We start from the raw sequence: 18,162 nt of genomic DNA on the forward strand, positions 1-18,162 counted from the left end.
GTCTTTATGTTTGTTTCTATGACTCACCTTTGAATGTTCCCCAACCCTTTCCTCTTACAGAAATTCTGCTCCTTCATTAAGACTCACGTTAAAAGACAATTTTGTCAGAGAGCCTTCCCTACTCTCCCAGATAGAAAAATCTCTCCTTCCTTTGAGGCATGCCTCTACCTAACCTTTGGCTCTGTTTTGTTCTATAATTAATTGCCCATGTGCCATTCTATCCAACTCTATGCTACTTCTGGATGGCAGAAGTGGGTCTCACCCATCCTTGTACCCCTCAAGGCCCAGTAGCCTGTGCCTAATAATCATCGGCACTCACTGAGCACTCACTTTGTGCCAGGCCTACTCCATTCTCACAACCCGGTGAGGGGAGAACTATTATTATCTCTATTTTATAGATGAGGAAACTGAGGCGTGGAGAGGTTATATAAATTGCCTAAGGTTGGCTGGGCATGGTGGCTCATGCCTGTAATTGCAGCACTTTGGGAGGCCGAGGTGGGTGGATCACCTGAGGTCAGGAGTTTGAGACCAGCCTAACCAACATGGTGAAACCTGGTCTCTACCAAAAATACAAAAATTAGCCTGGTGTCGTGGCACACACCCGTAATCCCAGCTACTCAGGAGGCTGAGGCAAGAGAATTTCTTGAACCCAGGAGGCAGAGGTTGCAGTGAGCCAAGATCGCGCCACTGCACTCCAGCTTGGACAACAGAATGAGACTCTGTCTCAAAAAATAAATTAAAAATAAATAAATAAATTGCCTAAGGTTGCCCAGCTAGTAAATGGCAGAACTATTCTTTTGACAATGTATCTTCTTCTTTTTTTTTTTTTTTTTTTTGCTTTGAGGCAGTGTCTCCCTTGGTCACCCGGGAGTACAGTGGCATGATCACGGCTCACTGCAGCCTCAACCTCCCAGGCTCAATCAATCCTCCCCCCTCAGCCTCCTGGGTAGTTGGGACTTTAGGCTCACGCCACCACACCCATTAATGACAGTGAGTCTTCTGAATAATTAGATAAGCTTAAGATTTCCTTTTGTTTCTTTAGGAAGAAGTATGGCTCCAAAGCCTGAGCTTTTATTTTTTTTTTTTTTTTTTTTTTTTTTTTTTTGAGACGGAGTCTTGCTCTGTTGCCCAGGCTGGAGTGCAGTGGCGCAATCTTGGCTCACTGCAAGCTCCGCCTCCTGGGTTCACGCCATTCTCCTGCCTCAGCCTCTCCGAGTAGCTGGGACTACAGGCGCCCGCCACCACGCCCGGCTAATTTTTTGTATTTTTAGTAGAGACGGGGTTTCATCGTGGTCTCGATCTCCTGACCTCGTGATCCGCCCACCTCGGCCTCCCAAAGTGCTGGGATTACAAGCGTGAGCCACCGCGCCCGGCCTAAGCCTGAGCTTTTAATCTCAGCTATAAATACTTGTTTAAATTAAGAGGAAAAAAATCATCTTATCTAGAAAGAAATATTTGCATGTAGCTTTCCTTGTTATTCTCTGTTGAAAAACAAAACAATATTTTGTGCACAGCTTTAAATTTTTCCATGAGAAAACAAAGCAGGTGTGAAATAACTTCATTCGATTTTCATCACTCTGTTAGCTAGTCTTCTTAAAGGCCGATGGAAAACCCAGTGCTGCACTAAAGCTGTATTTGTGTTTCAAATGTTTAGGCTTATGCTGACTACTCTAGATTCCAACCAGTGGCTGAATTAAAAGTTCCCATGGATAAAAAACAAGGGCGATTGGAGCGCTAATAATGACCAGTGCTTTCAACTGATGAACAGGTTGGATTGTGACAATTCTGCTCCAGGACTAGCTACAAAAGTCCATTTACTCAGTAACAGGAACCCAGGGTTGAGTCAGCAGGCCTGGATTTCTTCCATCTTTAATGCTTACTTTATCTTTGTGCTACTTAGTTTTTTACTTCTTAAATGGGGGAAATAGCACCTATGCTCCTCTGAAGGGATTACACAAAAGAGTTTTAAAAATGGACATTATTTTATTATTGTTGCTGTCATTATTGTTATCATTTTTGTAGTATTTAAATTCTAAGTGTAATAGTGTTTCTATGGAAAAAGAAACTTTTTTATTTTTGTTTTTTGAGATGGAGTCCCACTCTGTCACCCAGGCTAGAGTGCAGTGGTGCGATCTTGGCTCACTACATCCCCTGTCTCATGGGCTACAGTGATTCTCCTGCCTCAGTCTCTGGAATAGCTGGTATCACAGGCATTTGCCACCATGCCCAGATAATTGTTCTATGTTTAGTAGAGACGGAGTTTCACCATGTTGGCTAGGCTGGTCTCGAACTCCTGAGCTCAGGTGATCCACCCACCTAGGCCTCCCAAAGTGCTGGGATTACAGGCCTGAGCCACCTTTTTCCACAGGCAGTCGACCTATGGAAAACATTTTTTGAATTTAAAAATGAGAGCAAGTCTCAGCCAGGTAGAGTGGCTCACACCTGAAATCCCAACACTTTGGGAGGTCAAAGAGGGAGGATTGCTTGAGACCAGGAGTTCAAGCCCAGCCTGGGCAACAAAGCTACATCTCTGTCTCTAAAAAAATAAATAAATAAATATAAATAAATAAATAAATAAATAAAATTAAAAATGATCAGGATGTGGTGGCGCATGTCTGTAGTCCCAGCTACTCAGGAGGAGGCTGAGGTGGAAGGATACCTTGTGCCCAGGAGTTTGTGGCTGCAGTGAGTTGTGATGGCACCACTGCACTCCAGCCTGGATGACAGAGCAGGACACTGTCTTTGCCTTGGCTTTTACTCACACTATGTTGTAGAAGATTCTGGAAGCTTGAGTTCCCACTGCTTTGCCTGTTGGCAGTGCAACTGAGGACTTGCCAGTTTCAAGCTCTGTGGCTTGGAGCGGAAGAAAGGACAAGCAAGGTCCAGGGACTAAGGAAGGTGAGGAACAAGAATCTGTGCTGGTGAAATGAACGTCCTATTTCCTATGCACACCGACTAACTTCTCACATTAGGCCTTTCCCCAGGCCATGATTTTCCCCACTTCAGTGCCAACAACGGACCTAGGGGTTTTTCTCCCTGCTGCCGTGTCCAGCCGAGCTCCTGCTTTTCTCTTCTCCTCCAGCTCCAAAAATAAGTCAACAGCTCTGCACTGCCTACCTTAGAGTTAATTGTGGAAATCAAATGAAATGCTGTGTAAACTCTACAGATGTTCACTGCTATTGTTATTCTGAGCCACTTTAGCATATCTGGAAAGTGGGCTTAGTGGTTAAGGGAGATTTCCAGTTAAATGAAGCATTTAACTTATTATTTAGCAACATTAATTATTTAGTGGCATTATTTAGTACACCCTCCAAAAAGTATTTACATGTTTTACCAGTTTATCTCTTTATTCTTCTTAAGAACTCTAAGAAGGCCGCAGTAGCTCGTGCCTATAATCTCAACACTGTGAGGCCAAGACGGTCGGATCACCTGAGGTCTGGAGTTCAAGACCCGCCTGGCCAACACGGTGAAACACTGTCTCTACTAAAAATATAAAAATTAGCTGGGCGTGGTGTCGGGTGCCTGTAATCCCAGCTACTTGGGAGGCTGAGGCACAAGAATCGCTTGAACTTGGGAGGCAGAGATTGCGGTGAGCAGAGATAGCGCCATTGCACTCCAGCCTGAGCAACAGAGTGAGACTCCGTCACAAAAAAACAAAAACAAAAACAAAAACAAAAAAACCTAAGAAATTCTTTTTTCTTTTCTTTTCTCTTTCTTCTTTCTTTCTTTCTTTCTTTCTTTCTTTCTTTCTTTCTTTCTTTCTTTCTTTTTCTTTCTTTCTTTTCTTCTTTCTCTGTCTTCTTTCTTTCTTTCTTCCTTTCTTTCTCTTTCTTGTCTTTCTGTCTTTCTTTCTGTCTTGCTCTGTTGCCCAAGTTGGAATTCACTGGCGAAATCATGGCTCACTGCAGCAACTCTGCTGGCTCAATCAATCCTCCCACTTCAGCCTCCCTAGTAGTTGGGACTACAGGCCTGTGCCACCATGCCTGGCTTATTTTTATAGTTTTTTTTTAGAGACAGGGTTTCATCATGTTGTCCAGGCTGTTCTTGAACTTAGACTCAAATAATCCACCTGCCTCAGCCTTCCAAAGTGCTTGGATTACAGGTGTGGGCCACCGCACCTGGACTACATATTCTAATTTTCTCCATTTTATACATTTAAAAATTAAGGCTAAAAGATTGAGTAATCTGCCCAAGGTCATCCATTTTATAAGAAGCAGTGCTGGAAGTAAAACCTGATGCCAAGCTTTTGTGGTCAACCACAACATACAAGATTGCACACAACAGATGGCTCACGTCCCTTCTCCAGTTCACAACTAAATTGGCTGTTTCCTTTCACTGTCTATTTTAATAAATTTACTAGTTTATCAATCACTAATATTTTTGTTATTGCCAAGCACCAGTTGATGCTTTAGTGTTACATGGGGTGGGCTGAAGGAGGCTAGGGTGCTGATTCCTCTCTACAGTAAGTGCCCAAAAAATGACGGTCTCAAGAAAGGCTGGTCAGAAATGCCAACTTAATGTTTCAAATAAAATGGAAAAACTGAAAAGTACTTACTCATTAGAGTAACTGGTGATTTTTAAGCATCTCTCTCAGTTGATTCTAGATTTCGTCCCTAGATAGCTTTCTTCCTCTCCTGTAGATCATTGTGGCCAGACGGGAGATCTCAGAGCTTGGGCTATAGGGGAAATAGGTTAGCCTCTGGGTGCTGCTATGCTTGCAAGCCAGCGTCTGGGGAGAAGATGACATTTCCGGTGGTATCTGGGGCAAACGACACAAGTCAGCATTTAGTTTCTTGCTTTAGGAAGCGGAAGACTAATGACTGAAGCTTCAAGACTTTGACATGTGTGAAAACATGATATGGTAAGTCAATACAAAGACAGCATCTTCTTGGAATTTGGTTTTGAGCTTATTTTCATTTCACCTTTCTCAGTAATCTGGGTGTAGCTTATTTTGACTCTTCCTTTGATTAAACAATTCAGACCCTTGGCTCTTATTGTTCTTGCTGGTGTGGTGTGTTCACGGCTGAAAAAGTGGTCAGAAGGGGAAAGGAGGAAGTGAGAAGAAAGAAACAGGGAAATGGTAAGAAGAACTCTACTTTTCTAAATAATATTTAATAGCAGTAATCTTGTGTTTCTGTGCAAGGTGTTACAGTTTACAAACCGCTTTTATTTTTATTTATTTATTTTTTTTGAGACGGAGTTTCGGTCTTGTTGCCCAGGCTGGAGTGCAGTGGTGTGGTCTCGGCTCATTGCAACCTCTACCTCCCAAGTTCAAGCAATTCTCCTGCTTCAGGCTCCGAGTAGATGGGACTAGAGGCACCCACCACCACACCTGGCTGATTTTTGTATTTTTAGTAGAGATGGGGTTTCACCATGTTGGCCAGTCTGGTCTTGAACTCCTTACCCCTGGTGATCCACCCGCCTTGGCCTCCCAAAGTGCTGGGATTATAGGGGTAAGCCACCGTGCCAGGCCACAAACTGCTTTTAAATCCTTTCACTTCATCTTTCCACTGCCCTTTTGATGGAAAAATAGCTCAGTCCACACTACAGGAAACCACAGGCCTAAGTCCTGGCCTCAGCTAGATGCAGTATGTGGCAGAGCAAGACAAGAACTTTCTGCTTCCTCCCCTAGTGTTCCACTTGAAACCAGCAGGTAACTCAAGGGGACAGTGTGCTTAAAAGGGAGATGGTTCATCTGGCGCTGCGGCTCACGCCTGTAATCCCAGCACTTTGGGAGGCTGAGGCGTGTGGATCACCTGAGGTCAGGAGTTTGAGACCAGCCTGGCCAACATGGTGCAACTCCGTCTCTACTGAAAATACAAAAATTAGCTGGGCGTGGTGGCGTGCGCCTGTAATCCCAGCTACTCGGGAGGCTGAGGCAGGAGAATTGCTTGAACCCAGGAGGCGGAGGTTGCAGTGAGCCGAAATCGCCCCATTGCACTCCAGTCAGGGTGACAAGAGCAAGATGCCGTCTTTAAAAAAAAAAAAAGTGGGGGGGGGCAGATGGTCTTCTGATTGATTAGATAAGTGTAGGCATTTGTTTTCTTTTGTCTGGAATAATATGATTTCGGGGAGGGGAATATCACTTTCCCCACAAATACCAAGATGAAAAAGAAAAGGAAATAATGAATCAGAAAAAAAAGAGAGAGAGAAAATGCATGACTACAGGAGATCAGAATATGCCACCCCCAGGTTCCCGTAATCCCAGCTCCTTGGGAGGCTGAGGCAGGAGAATCGCTTCAACCCAGGAGGCATAGGTTGCAGCAAGCCGAGATTGCGCCACTGCACCTCAGCCTGGGCAACAGCAAGACTCCATCTCAAAAATAAAAAATATGCCACCCCAAAATATAGTTATTTGGCATATTTTGAGCTGATTATTCTGAGCAACTGCAGACACAGGAGTATCTCTGAAAAGCTGTCCTTTTGTAAAATAAATTTATATTTATAAAGGAAATCTACATTAGTCAAAGTATCTGTATCAGGAAGAGTCCTGCTCTCAGACAACTTTTATTACCTGGGAGACTTTTTATTTACATAACAAGACAACCTTTATTCACCATACATTTCCTCTCATCACCCTCCTATAACTTGTCACTAGTTCCCTGCAGAAGCACCAAGTCCCCATTCCTTCCTGTAGCTCAGGATAAGCTTCCATCATCTGGCCTTTCTTTGAGTCTCCTGTTTTGTGGGATTCCAGTGTGTGTGCATATAATTAAAAATGTTTTTTTCCTTTTCTTTCTTTTTTTTTGAATTGAGATTTGGTCTCAATATGTTGCCCAGGCTGGTCTTGAACTCGTGGGCTCAAGTGATCCTCCCACCTCAGCTTCCCAAAGTGCTGGGATCACAGGCATGAGCCACCGAGCCTGGCCAAAAATGTTTTTTCTTCTGTTAATCTGTTCTGTGTCAATTTGATTTGTATCCCAGCCAAAGAAGCTAGAAGTAGGGAGGAAGCCATTTTCCCTCCCTTACAGCACAAAATAACTAACCAACAAGAGTAAGAGATTTCACAACAGTCCTGAATTACATGCTCTGAAGACTTAGTTTTTTTTAATAGTATGCTATTTATATAAACTGGATTATAATGTGACATAACTGTCTTTCCTTGAAAAATATCATTTTACTTTACATCACTGTCTACTCAGTGTGTGGCTTAAAATTATTTCCAACATTATGCATTGTTTTCATCCTCTATGGCCATCAATAAAGTTATCTTGCATTTCCCCATGAGTTTTACTACAGTCATTACTGTGAAATTTAATACAATCAAGGCAGAACCCAACTGATGGCTTTAGTATTTTATAATCCAGAGTAGTCTATTACATAACTTTGAAAATCTGCCATTATTTAGTTCTAGCAATTCTATAAATGAATTGCAAATCTTTCTAGTTCTGTAGATTTCAGCTTGTCTGTGCACTGTGAGAATAAAAGAACAATCTCTGTAACATCCCAAGACCAGAGAACAGAGGAGCTGTAATAATGCAAATGATAATCACACTTATACTCTTTAAACCTAAAATAAAGTTGAGATCAACAGATTTTCAACTGATTTTCTTGCTTTCAAGAACTTATTATGTTCTGTGTAGACAGCTACTATTGCTATTCTGGCTACTAGTGCTATTCTGGCCCTATTTCATGTTTCAAAGCTCAGTGAGCCGTCTTTTATTTTTTACCCACCAAACTTGGCTTTTTCTTAAACAGTAATGACAACTTATGCACATATAATGTTTTACCCTGTGAATGTGCTTTCACATACAGATATCTTTTAATATTAGCAGCTCATTAGTAGTTATAGCCACAGAGAAATTTAAACTTTTCTTTATGCAAGCCATTATCATTTTATCCACATTTTCTATCTTAAGGAACGCAATTATTTTTCTTATCTTCTTGGGAATCCCGTAAGTGGGCCAGAAATCAGCCCATTAAATATATACATATATATACATTAATTTCAGCTGGCCCGTGTGTGTATGTGCTTAAATCTATTCCTGGGCTGCCTTAAACGAATGGGCCAAATTTGGCAAATCACAACACTGTGTTTTTTCTTTGCTTGTCTGACTTAAACAGTCCACATATTTTTGATAATTTCTCTTCAAAGCACTCACATTTAGTACTTCCAAGCACATATGAATAATGAATAGTTTGTTTCTATTAGGGTACGAAATCTTCTCTGATAGCATATTAGGAACTTTGAGATTCTGGACTAAAACTTCTCATGAGTTCGATTTAGTAACAGAACTAAATTTTGCACTAAGTATGTGCAAACTTTGTGTTGATGAACAAGGCAATACTTGTTGGGATTTGGGATGTTACAGATTGAGAAGAGCCGAATCAGTGATTTCACTATTCAGGATGGATGGAATGAGAAATGTGAATTTATAAAAGATCCCATTCTGTCAGGATTTCTTAAACATTTCCACAAAATTCTTAGAATTCTTTGTTTTTTGTTTTTTTTTTTTTTTTTTTTTTTGAGACGGAGTCTCGCTCTGTCGCCCAGGCTGGAGTGCAGTGGCGCAATCTTGGCTCACTGCAAGCTCCGCCTCCCGGGTTCACGCCATTCTCCTGCCTCAGCCTCTCCGAGTAGCTGGGACTACAGGCGCCCGCCACCACGCCCAGCTAATTTTTTTGTATTTTTAGTAGAGACGGGGTTTCACTGTGGTCTCGATCTCCTGACCTCGTGATCCGCCCGCCTCGGCCTCCCAAAGTGCTGGGATTACAAGCGTGAGCCTCCGCGCCCGGCCAAAATTCTTAGAATTCTTATGTTTTATGCAAGTTCTGTATTCTGTTCCAATGCAGCTTAGTGGTTCAGAACATGGCCTTTGCAGGCAGAAAAGCCTGAGTTCAGAGTCCCAAATTAATAATCCACAAGCTGTGTGACTTTGGGAAAGGTACTCAATCCCTCCGGCCCACTTCCAGTTGTGAAGTTTAAACCTGCAAAGTGCTAAGCAGACTGCTTGGCAATTAGTAAATGCTCATTTTATTCCAGGGATTAGTATACATGCATCCATGCTTTAGTAATGCAGAATAATTCTTTAAATGACTAACCACTGGAAAAAGATGTAAATACTGACAAGTACCTTGTTTGATGGGCGCTGTTCCATGGGCTGATATGACACCATCACTGCAGGAATAGATTGCGCAAGTGGAAGGGAGATGACAGAAATCATCGTTAGGTCAAGCCGAAGCTTGGGGAGATTGAGCAACTGTCTGAATCACACAGGTTAACTACTGAGCTTGGACTAAAGACCAGGCTTCTTGGGTCCCGGACTCATAGTTCCAGAGCTATAGTTCATGAATTTCTTTCTCTAAGTCTGTAAGCTCTTTTTACAGAGAATAATTTAATGCCCTGCAAGAATTGGGCCTTACATTATTTAGCAATGTCCCTTACCTTTAAACCACAGGCTTAGTTTTCTAATTCTGGTTCTCTCTCCTTTTTTCTTTTTGTTTTTTGAGACAGAGTCTTGCTCTGTCACCTATGCTGGAGTGCAGTGGCATGATCTCAGCTCACTGAAACCACCACCTCCGGGCTCAAGTGATCCTCATACCTCAGTCTCCCACCTACCACCGGTAGCTGGGACCACAGGAGTGAGCCACCATGCCCTGCTAGTTTTTTGTATTTTTGGTAGAGATGGGGTTTCACCGTGTTGCCCAGGCTGGCTTTGAACTTCTGGGCTCAAGTGATCTGCCTGCCTTGGCCTCCCAAAGTGCTAGAATTAAGGCCTGAGCCACTGCGCCCAGTTGTTTTTTTTTTTTTTTGAGACAGAGTCGCACTCTGTTGCCCACACTAGAGTGCAGTGGTGCAATCTTGGCTCATTGCAACCTCTGCCTCCCAGGCTCAAGCAATTCTCCTGTCTCAGCCTCCTGAGTAGCTGGGATTATAGCCATGTGCCACTACACTTGGCTACTTTTTTTTTTTTTTTTTTAAGTAGAGTTGGGGTTTCACCATGTTCACCAGGCTGGTCTTGAACTCCTGGCCTCAAGTGATCCACACGCCTCAGCCTCCCAAAGTGCTGGGATTACAGGCATGAGTCACCGCGCCCGGCCATAAGGTTGTTTTGTCAAGGAAGATAGAAATAGCTTAATATTTTTGGATGTGTGCTGTTCTTCCTTTCTTACTTTATTAGATAAACATTCATCGAGTGCTCTCTCGGTCAGGCACAGTGCTTAGCACCTGAGATATAAGGTTGAGTAGGATATGGTCTTCTCTATGTTCTGTAGCTCACAGTGCAGGGAGGGAAAAACACAGAAACAGATAATTAGAATTCAATGTTGGGAGTGCATTTATGGCTCTATGTTAGAGTATCACTTCTATTACTGAAAAGGGATTTTTAAAATTCTACTGAAAACATGAAAATGAAAATAGCACCATGAAAAGTAGCTTCTAGTCATATTCTTTTATGATGAATATTTGCTTTGCACATACGATTGGCCCACATTGCATCATTTGTTTTATAAATTAATCATATATCACTATTCAATTTTACCAGTAAAATAGTAGGCTTTTAAATATTTTTCCCAATTATCACTTACAAAAATATTGTTACAGCTTACTTTTTTTGACCTTCCTTTTTCTTTTAGGGTGTTCTTTTCCTTAACATAGTTTGTTGTTGCTTCTCTGAAATACACTTATTTATTATTATTATTATTACTTTTTTCAGACGGAGTGTTGCTCATTTGACCAGGCTGGAGTGCAATGGCATGAGCTTGGCTCACTGCAGCCTCCACCTCCTGGGTTCAAGCGATTCTCGTGCCTCAGTCTCCCAAGTAGCTGGTATTACAGGTATGCACCACCAAGCCCAGCCAATTTTTGTATTTTTAGTAGAGGCAGGGTTTCACCATGTTGGCTAGGCTGGTCTTGAACTCCTGACCTCAGGTGATCTGCCTGCCTCGGCCTCTCAGAGTGCCGGGATTACAGGCATGAGCCACCAAGCCTGGCCTGAAATACATTTAAATAAATGAAGATGGAGAATTCATTTATCTGAATCTGGTGCAGTTTAATTAATCTATGATTGTAAGTCTTTGAATCATATGTCAATATTCTATTTTGTTAGTCACGATTTCTAAGTGTTACGTAACTGTGGCCCCAGCCACTTTATATTTTGGTATCATGACAAAAGTCTCTGATTGTGGTTATTTTCTACCTATGCATTTATTCTTAGTGATATATGCTGGTTAAATTATGGGATAGTTTTAAAATACATGACAAAAATAGCTAAGAGTAAAGAAATGTCTTTGTTTCCGGTTGAATAAACTGACTACGCAAGGTTCCAATTTAAAATAAATTCTAAATGAATCATGTTATTTTCCAAAACTGTTCCTCCTCTCAGTAAATGAAATCAATATCCACCCGGTTGCCCCAAGACAGAAATCTCAAGATCATCTGTGACTCCTTCCTCTTCATCTGCCACAAGTAGAGTAGCTTCTGTCTCCAAAGCCAGTCTCTGATCAGTCCACTTCTCTTCCTATAGCCTCTCCTTTAGTTCAAATCTAGAATCCTGCTGTGGTGGTGCTGTGGCTTCCAAGTTTATCTTCCTCCAATCCATTCTCTAAACTACAGTCTTGCTCTTTCTAAGACGCAGATCTTATAATTTTACTTCCTTTCATAGGTTGAATTTAACCTGTTAAATCACGTCAAAATTTTTCTGAAGATACCAGCCTTTCTGCCTTAATCAAACATATAAGCCAAATCCATAGCATTACTGGGATAAAGCCTGAAGATCCCACATTGATAAGGCATCTGGATTCCCTTTGATAACAGTATTCAATAACAATGAACACCTACTGAGTATACGATTCCAAACGTTTAAAGTGTATTAACTCTTTTTACAAAATCAACAATAATTATTATTGCTACCATTTATTGAGAGCCTACTTTAATCCAGGTGTTACATATTCATTTATTCATTATTGTTACCTTTTTTTTTTTGAGACGAAATCTTGCTCTGTTGCCCAAGCTGGAGTGCGATGGCATGATCTTGGCTCACGGCAAACTCCGCCTCCCTGGTTCAAGTGATTCTCCTGCCTCAGCCTCCCGAGTAGCCGGGATTACAGGCATGTGCCACCATGCCCCGTTGGCCAAGCTGGTATCGAACACCTTACCTCAGGTGATCCTCCCGCCTTTGGGATTACAGGTGAGCCCAACCTATCGTTACCTTTAAAACCACCCTGCAGGGTAGCTCTTACTGTCTCCATGAGGAATATCAGAAAAGGGAAAGGACTTCCTGGAGGGCTGGTTCTGCCTCAAGCCAATCAGCTGACACTAAGCAGTGAAGCCAGAATCTGAGGTCCCTCCACCTGCCCTGGTCTTTGCTCACCCTGACACCAGATAGCTCACTGTGTCCTGAGCAGCACAGATGCCACACCCACAGTGTCACATAGAGAAGGGTGATGTAAATGAAAATTAAAACACTGTGACAAAGTCAAGCAGGGCATTTGTTTTTGTTGTTGTTGTTAAGTTATTTTTGGTAGATACAGGGTCTCACTATGTTGACCAGGCTGGTCTCGAACTCCTGGGCTCAAGCAATCTGCCTGCCTCAGCCTCTCAAAATGTTGGGATTATAGACATGAACCACTGCACCTGGCCAGTGTCAGTCTTTGTTCCCTACAAGTGAAATCAAAAGAGGCTCACGCCTGTAAACCCAGCAATTTAGGAGCCCAAGGTGGAAGGAATCGCTTGAGCCCAGGAGTTTGAAACCAGTCTAGGCAACATAGTGAGACCCCATCTATACAAAAATAAAAATAGGCTGGGCAGGGTGACTCATGCCTGTAATCCCAGTACTTTGGGAGGCTGAGGTGGGTGCATCACCTGAGGTCAGGAGTTCGAGACCAGCCTGGCTAACATGGAGAAACCCTGTCTCTACTAAAAATACGCCTGTAGTCCCAGTTACTCGAGAGGCTGAGGCAGGAGAATTGCTTGAACCTGGGAGGTGGAGGTTGCAGTGACCAAGATCGCGATACTGCACTCCAGCCTGGGCGACAGAGTGAGACTCCGTCTTAAAAAAATAAAATAAAAATAAAAAATTAGCCGAGAGTGGTGGTGCATGCTATACTCAGCTACTCAGGAGGCTGAGGTGGGAGGATCACCTGAGCCCAGGAAGTCAAGTCTGCAGTGAGCTATGATCGTGCCACTGCACTCCAGCCTGGGAGACGAGACCCTGTCTGAAAACAAACGAACAAACAAAAACCAAAATCGCTAAGTTTACAGCACAAAGTCTATCCCTTAATAGTATGGCTGCTTTGAGTTCAGGCATGTGTCTAAGGGCAGCCAGTTCAGAGACCCTGACACCTGGGGGAGTCACAGAATCAAGACCCTGGGAAAATTTCTTATAGCTTATTTATTTAAAGCTTTACAATTGTTTACACTGCTCAGGAAAAAAAGAAAAAAAAAAAACCCAACAAATTATGGGTGTTCAGAGAGCTGTGTTAGCCCACAGAGTTCGAGGGAGAAACTGTCATTCACAGAGCTTGATTAACCACAGACTTAAATTTCAGGAGGAAGTAAGCTATGAAAAATCTGTAACCTCTGCCTGTCATATGCTTAGTTTGTTAAAGAAAACTAGAGAAGGAGCTTGTTATTCTTTAAATAGAAAAGCTTCAAGTCGAAAAATCCCTAAAATGTTTTATCTGAATCAGTTCTCTCAGTAGGTACCTTAAGAATAATCGATTATAGTCAGGGCTTAGGGGCCAGCTCACAAGACTGATGCAAGTGCTTTAAGTTGTGATTGTGTCTGATGAGAGGAATGCACACTTGCATATTTGTGTAAGGAAGATTTCCTTATTGTCATTTCCTTCCATTGCTTGGTCCACAAAAGCAAAGAGGAAGGAAGGGAGGTCAGTGGGCATACACACTGTCACCCATGCTAAGAGAAAAGGTAGTTGAGAGCTCTGCCTGCCCACGTGCCCATCTGCTGGGTCATCCTTGTCCTATCAGGAGAGAAACAGCACTTCCTTTCCTCAGGGGGACTGGGAGGAGGCAGCAGCCTCAGGCAGCTGGAAAGTGTGCCCCTGGGCCTCACACGGCTCTGGGGAGGTGGCACAGGGCTTCCTCTTTCATAGAACTAATTAGGTTCTTATCTGTGCTACCAGATGAGCCCAGCTGCCAGCTCCTTACTTCATCTCAACCAATCCAGCAGGCTATTCAAACCAACACTGATATTATCCTAGCAATTTGTTTTATGTATTTTGGACAAAAATTTAAAGTAATTTAGTCCTCCATCTGTCACCTTCAGGCTAAAGTCCTTTATTTTCTTGGTGCATTGACCATGGGGCTCCATCTAGGTCCTGAAAGGATATTCCCTCAAGGCCCTGGGCTAGAGACCACAGGGTAACTCTACATGCTATTCTTTTAATAAGATTTTGGTAACATCTAATTGTTTGCTAAAATCCCATTCAAAGCCCCTTCTACCTGGGCAGAGCCTGCCAAGCTGAGTTCAGCTTCAGTTGGATGAATATGTCAAAGCCCCTGGCCATTCGAATAACCGTTTACCTAAGGCAAGAGCAAATGCTGGCTAAAGCATCTAATCACCATGTATTTATGTTGGTGATGTTGGGATTTGAGAGCACAGAGTGGAAGGTAGAAACAGGGTAGTGTCTGTAACTACCGTCAGATCTACTTCCTCACTTTCCTTTTTAATATACCAGGTCCTTAAAAAAACCTTGGATTTTTTTTTTGTTGGGGGGGTGGGGTAGAGATGAAGTTTTGCTATATTGACCAGGCTGGTCTTGAACTCCTGGCCTCAAGTGATCTTCCTGCCTCAGCCCCCCAAAGAAAACCTAGAAGTTAAAAAATGATCAATTCATATAAAGAGAGACTGAAAAAAGGCTTTTGCCTTGTCCCCAGCAGGCTGAGGAATTACCAAGGAGGCAGGAGGTGGAGCAAAACACACTAAGCCTGATGCCAATCATTGACAATATTATGGTTAGTACTTATTGAGGGCTGACTATGGTTGAAACTTCCTTTGCAAAATTATGACTGAGACAGTGAAAGAGATCTAACCTAACCAACGCTGTCTTGCCTCTAACCTCTAAGCTGTCCTTGTTCATTCCTGGGCATAGGCTGAACTAACTTTGCGAGAAATTTAGTTTATAGTTTAAAACAAAGATGATAACAGCCCTTTCCCAAAGCAGACCTCCTTCTTGTCTGGGGACTAGATGGCGTTTGTAGGACTAACGTGAGCCTCAAGATTAGAAATTATGGATAGGAGTCATGCAGCTGGAGTCTCTAAGATTCTGACCCTCCCTAAACTGCTCCCAAGATCAATGCTTGAGATATTTTGCAGACCCTGCATGCGATGGATCAGCTGACACCATCCAGATCGGTAAACTGGTTCATCTGATCTTGTGCCCTCCAGCCAGGAACTGACTCAGCGCAAGAAGACAGCTTTGACTCCTTCTGATTTCATCCCTAACCAATCAGCACTCCGGGCTCACTGGCTTCCCCCAGCCCACCAAATTGTCCTTAAAAACTCTGCTCTCCAAATGCTGGGGGAGACTGATTTGAGTAATAATAAAACTCTGGTTTCCCGCACAGTTGGCTCTGCGTGAATTACTCTTTCTCTATTCCGATTCCCTTATTTTGGTGAATTGGCTCTGTCTAGGCAGTGGGCAAGGTGAACCCCTTAGGGGGTTACATGGTTATAGCCCCTTCTTTTTCCTTCCTTCCTTCCTTCCTCTCTCTCTCTCCCTCTTTTCCTCCCTCCTCTTCTCCCTCCTTCCCTCTCTTTATTTCTTTCCTCCTATTCATAAAAAAGCTATTGAAACTGCCTTTGCAAAAATTACAACTAATTATGTCAGTGAAAGAAATCTGACCTGACTCCACCTTGCTTCTAATTTCCAAGCTGTTACACCTAATTTCCAAGCTGTTACACCTAATTTCCAAGCTGTTACACCTAATTTCCAAGCTGTTACACTATTCCTGGGTATAGGCTGAACTAACTTTGGTAGGAACTTAGTTTATAGCATAACTTTGAAACAAAGATGATAACAGCCCTTTGCCAAAACAAACCACCTTCCTACCTGAAGACTGGACTGCCTTTGCAAGACTACCACATTAGCTACCAGATTATAAATTGTGGCTTAGGAGTCATGCAGCTGGAGGCTGCAGGATTCTGAACCTTTCCAAATCGCTCCTGGGGATAATGTCACTATAATAAAACCTAAGATCAGTGCTTGAGGTATTTTGTAGACCCTGTACTCCATGGATCAGCTGCTGCCACCCAGATTGATAAACTGGCTCATCTGATCTTGTAGCCTCCATCCAGGAACTGATTCAGCGCAAGAGGACAGCTTACACTTTTTATGATTTCATCTCTGACCTGGTCTATCAGCACGCCCCACTTTCCAACCCCCTACCCATCAAATTATCCTTAAAAACTCTGATCCCTGAACTCTGGAGAGGCTGATTTGAGTAATAATAAAACTCCAGTCTCCCATACTGTGGCTCTGCATGAGTTACACTTTCTCTGTTGCAATTCTCCTGTCTTAATAAACTGGCTCTGTCCAAGCAGTGGGCAAGGAGAACCTGTTAGGTGGTTACACTATTGGCTACATTAGTTTATGATTACAGTATTTACACATAACCTCAATTACAAGGAAAATTAAATGATTACGGAGGCAACTGAGCTAGACTATCCAGATTCTTTTATACTAAGAGTCACTAAGTATATAGTATTTATTGCTAAATTAGAAATAAATGTTATAGCCCATCTGTAGACAATAAGGCAAATTCAGAGGAGCAATTAAGAGCCACCCAGAACCTTTACTTTTAGATGCATGACCTGCCTCCCCTGGTCTGTAGGCAGTGGAGGATTAAGGAAACAAAGTGCAAGGTAGCCCTGGGAGTAAATTAACAGCATAATACACACTTCAAGAACACCGAGTTCTCTGAGTGAGACCAGGAGTTGCAAAGTTAAATGGCTGTAGGGATCAGACATGAGATATAAATGAATAAATGAGCAGGGTTTGTTCTTTGTATATAGATTCACTTTGCATGTTAAACACGGAAGAGCATCAGGAAGTGAAGGACCTCTTCAAGGAGAACTACAAACCACTGCTCAAAGAAATCAGAGAGGACATAAACAAATGGAAAAGCATTCCATGCTCATAGATAGGAAGAATCAATATCATGAAAATGACCATACTGCCCAAAGCAATTTATAGATTCAATGCTATTCCCATTAAACTACCATTGACATTCTTCACATAATTAGAAAAAAAAATTTTTTAAAATTCATATGGGGGTTGGGCGTGGTGGCTCACACTTGTAATCCCAGCACTTTGGGATGCCGAAGAGGGCAGATCATTTAAGATCAGGAGTTCGAGACCAGCTTGACCAACATGGCGAACGAAACCCTGTCTCTACTAAAAATACAAAAATTAGCCAGGCATGACGGCACATGCCTGTAGTCCCAGCTACTTGGGAGACTCAGGTGGAGGATCGTTTGAGCCTGGGAGGCGGAGGCTACTTTTAAAAAGTCAAAAAACAACAGATGCCGGCGAGGTTGTGGGGAAAAAGAAATGCTTTTACACTGTTGGTGGGTGTATAAATTAATTCAACCATTGTGGAAGACAGTGTGGCAATTCCTCAAAGACCTAGAGGCAGAAATACCATTAGACCCAGCAATCCCATTATTGGGTATATACCCAGAGGAATATAAATCATTCTGTTATAAAGACACATGCAGATGTATGTTCATTGCAGCACTAGTAACAATAGCAATAAATGAAATCAACCTAAATGCCCACCAGTAATAGACCGGATAATGAAAATGTGGTTCATATACACTGTGGAATACTATGCAGCCATAAAAAGGAATGAGATCATGTCTTTTGCAGGGACAGATGGAGTTAGAGGCCATTATTCTTAGCAAACTAATGCAGGAACAGAAAACCAAATATTGCATGTTCTCACTTATAAGTGGGAGCTAAATGTTTTAAGAACACATGGACACCAAGGGTAGGGAACAACACACACTGCTGCCTGTCGCAGGGTGAGAGGTGGGAGGAGGGAGAGAATCAGGAAGAACTGCTAGTGGATGCTGGGCTTAATACCTGGGTGATGGGATGATCTGTGCAGCAAATGACAATGGCACATGTTTACCTATGTAATGAAACTGCACATCCTGCACATGTACCCCTGAACTTAAAAGATGGAAATAAAAAATTTTA

The 18,162-nt window shown here is 42.5% G+C and overlaps 1 protein-coding gene and 1 long non-coding RNA gene across 4 annotated transcripts in view; one reads left to right on the plus strand and one right to left on the minus strand.

Moving 5' to 3' along the window:
* Positions 1-18,162, minus strand: part of PCED1B (PC-esterase domain containing 1B) — a 132,811-nt gene that overhangs the window by 17,112 nt on the left and 97,537 nt on the right. For all 3 annotated transcript variants that reach the window (XM_055295135.2, XM_055295133.2, XM_055295134.2), the window contains exon 4: positions 4,556-4,759. The gene's annotated coding sequence lies outside the window, so the exon portion shown is untranslated. The remainder of the gene's footprint in view (positions 1-4,555; positions 4,760-18,162) is intronic.
* LOC129491177 (uncharacterized) lies at positions 4,624-15,523 on the plus strand. Its single transcript, XR_010114112.1, has 5 exons — positions 4,624-4,861; positions 4,981-5,080; positions 10,656-10,777; positions 11,927-12,128; positions 15,276-15,523. It is a non-coding gene; the product is annotated as an uncharacterized lncRNA (long non-coding RNA).

The sequence above is a fragment of the Symphalangus syndactylus genome, chromosome 10, assembly GCF_028878055.3.
Source record: "Symphalangus syndactylus isolate Jambi chromosome 10, NHGRI_mSymSyn1-v2.1_pri, whole genome shotgun sequence".
Lineage (NCBI taxonomy): Eukaryota > Metazoa > Chordata > Mammalia > Primates > Hylobatidae > Symphalangus > Symphalangus syndactylus.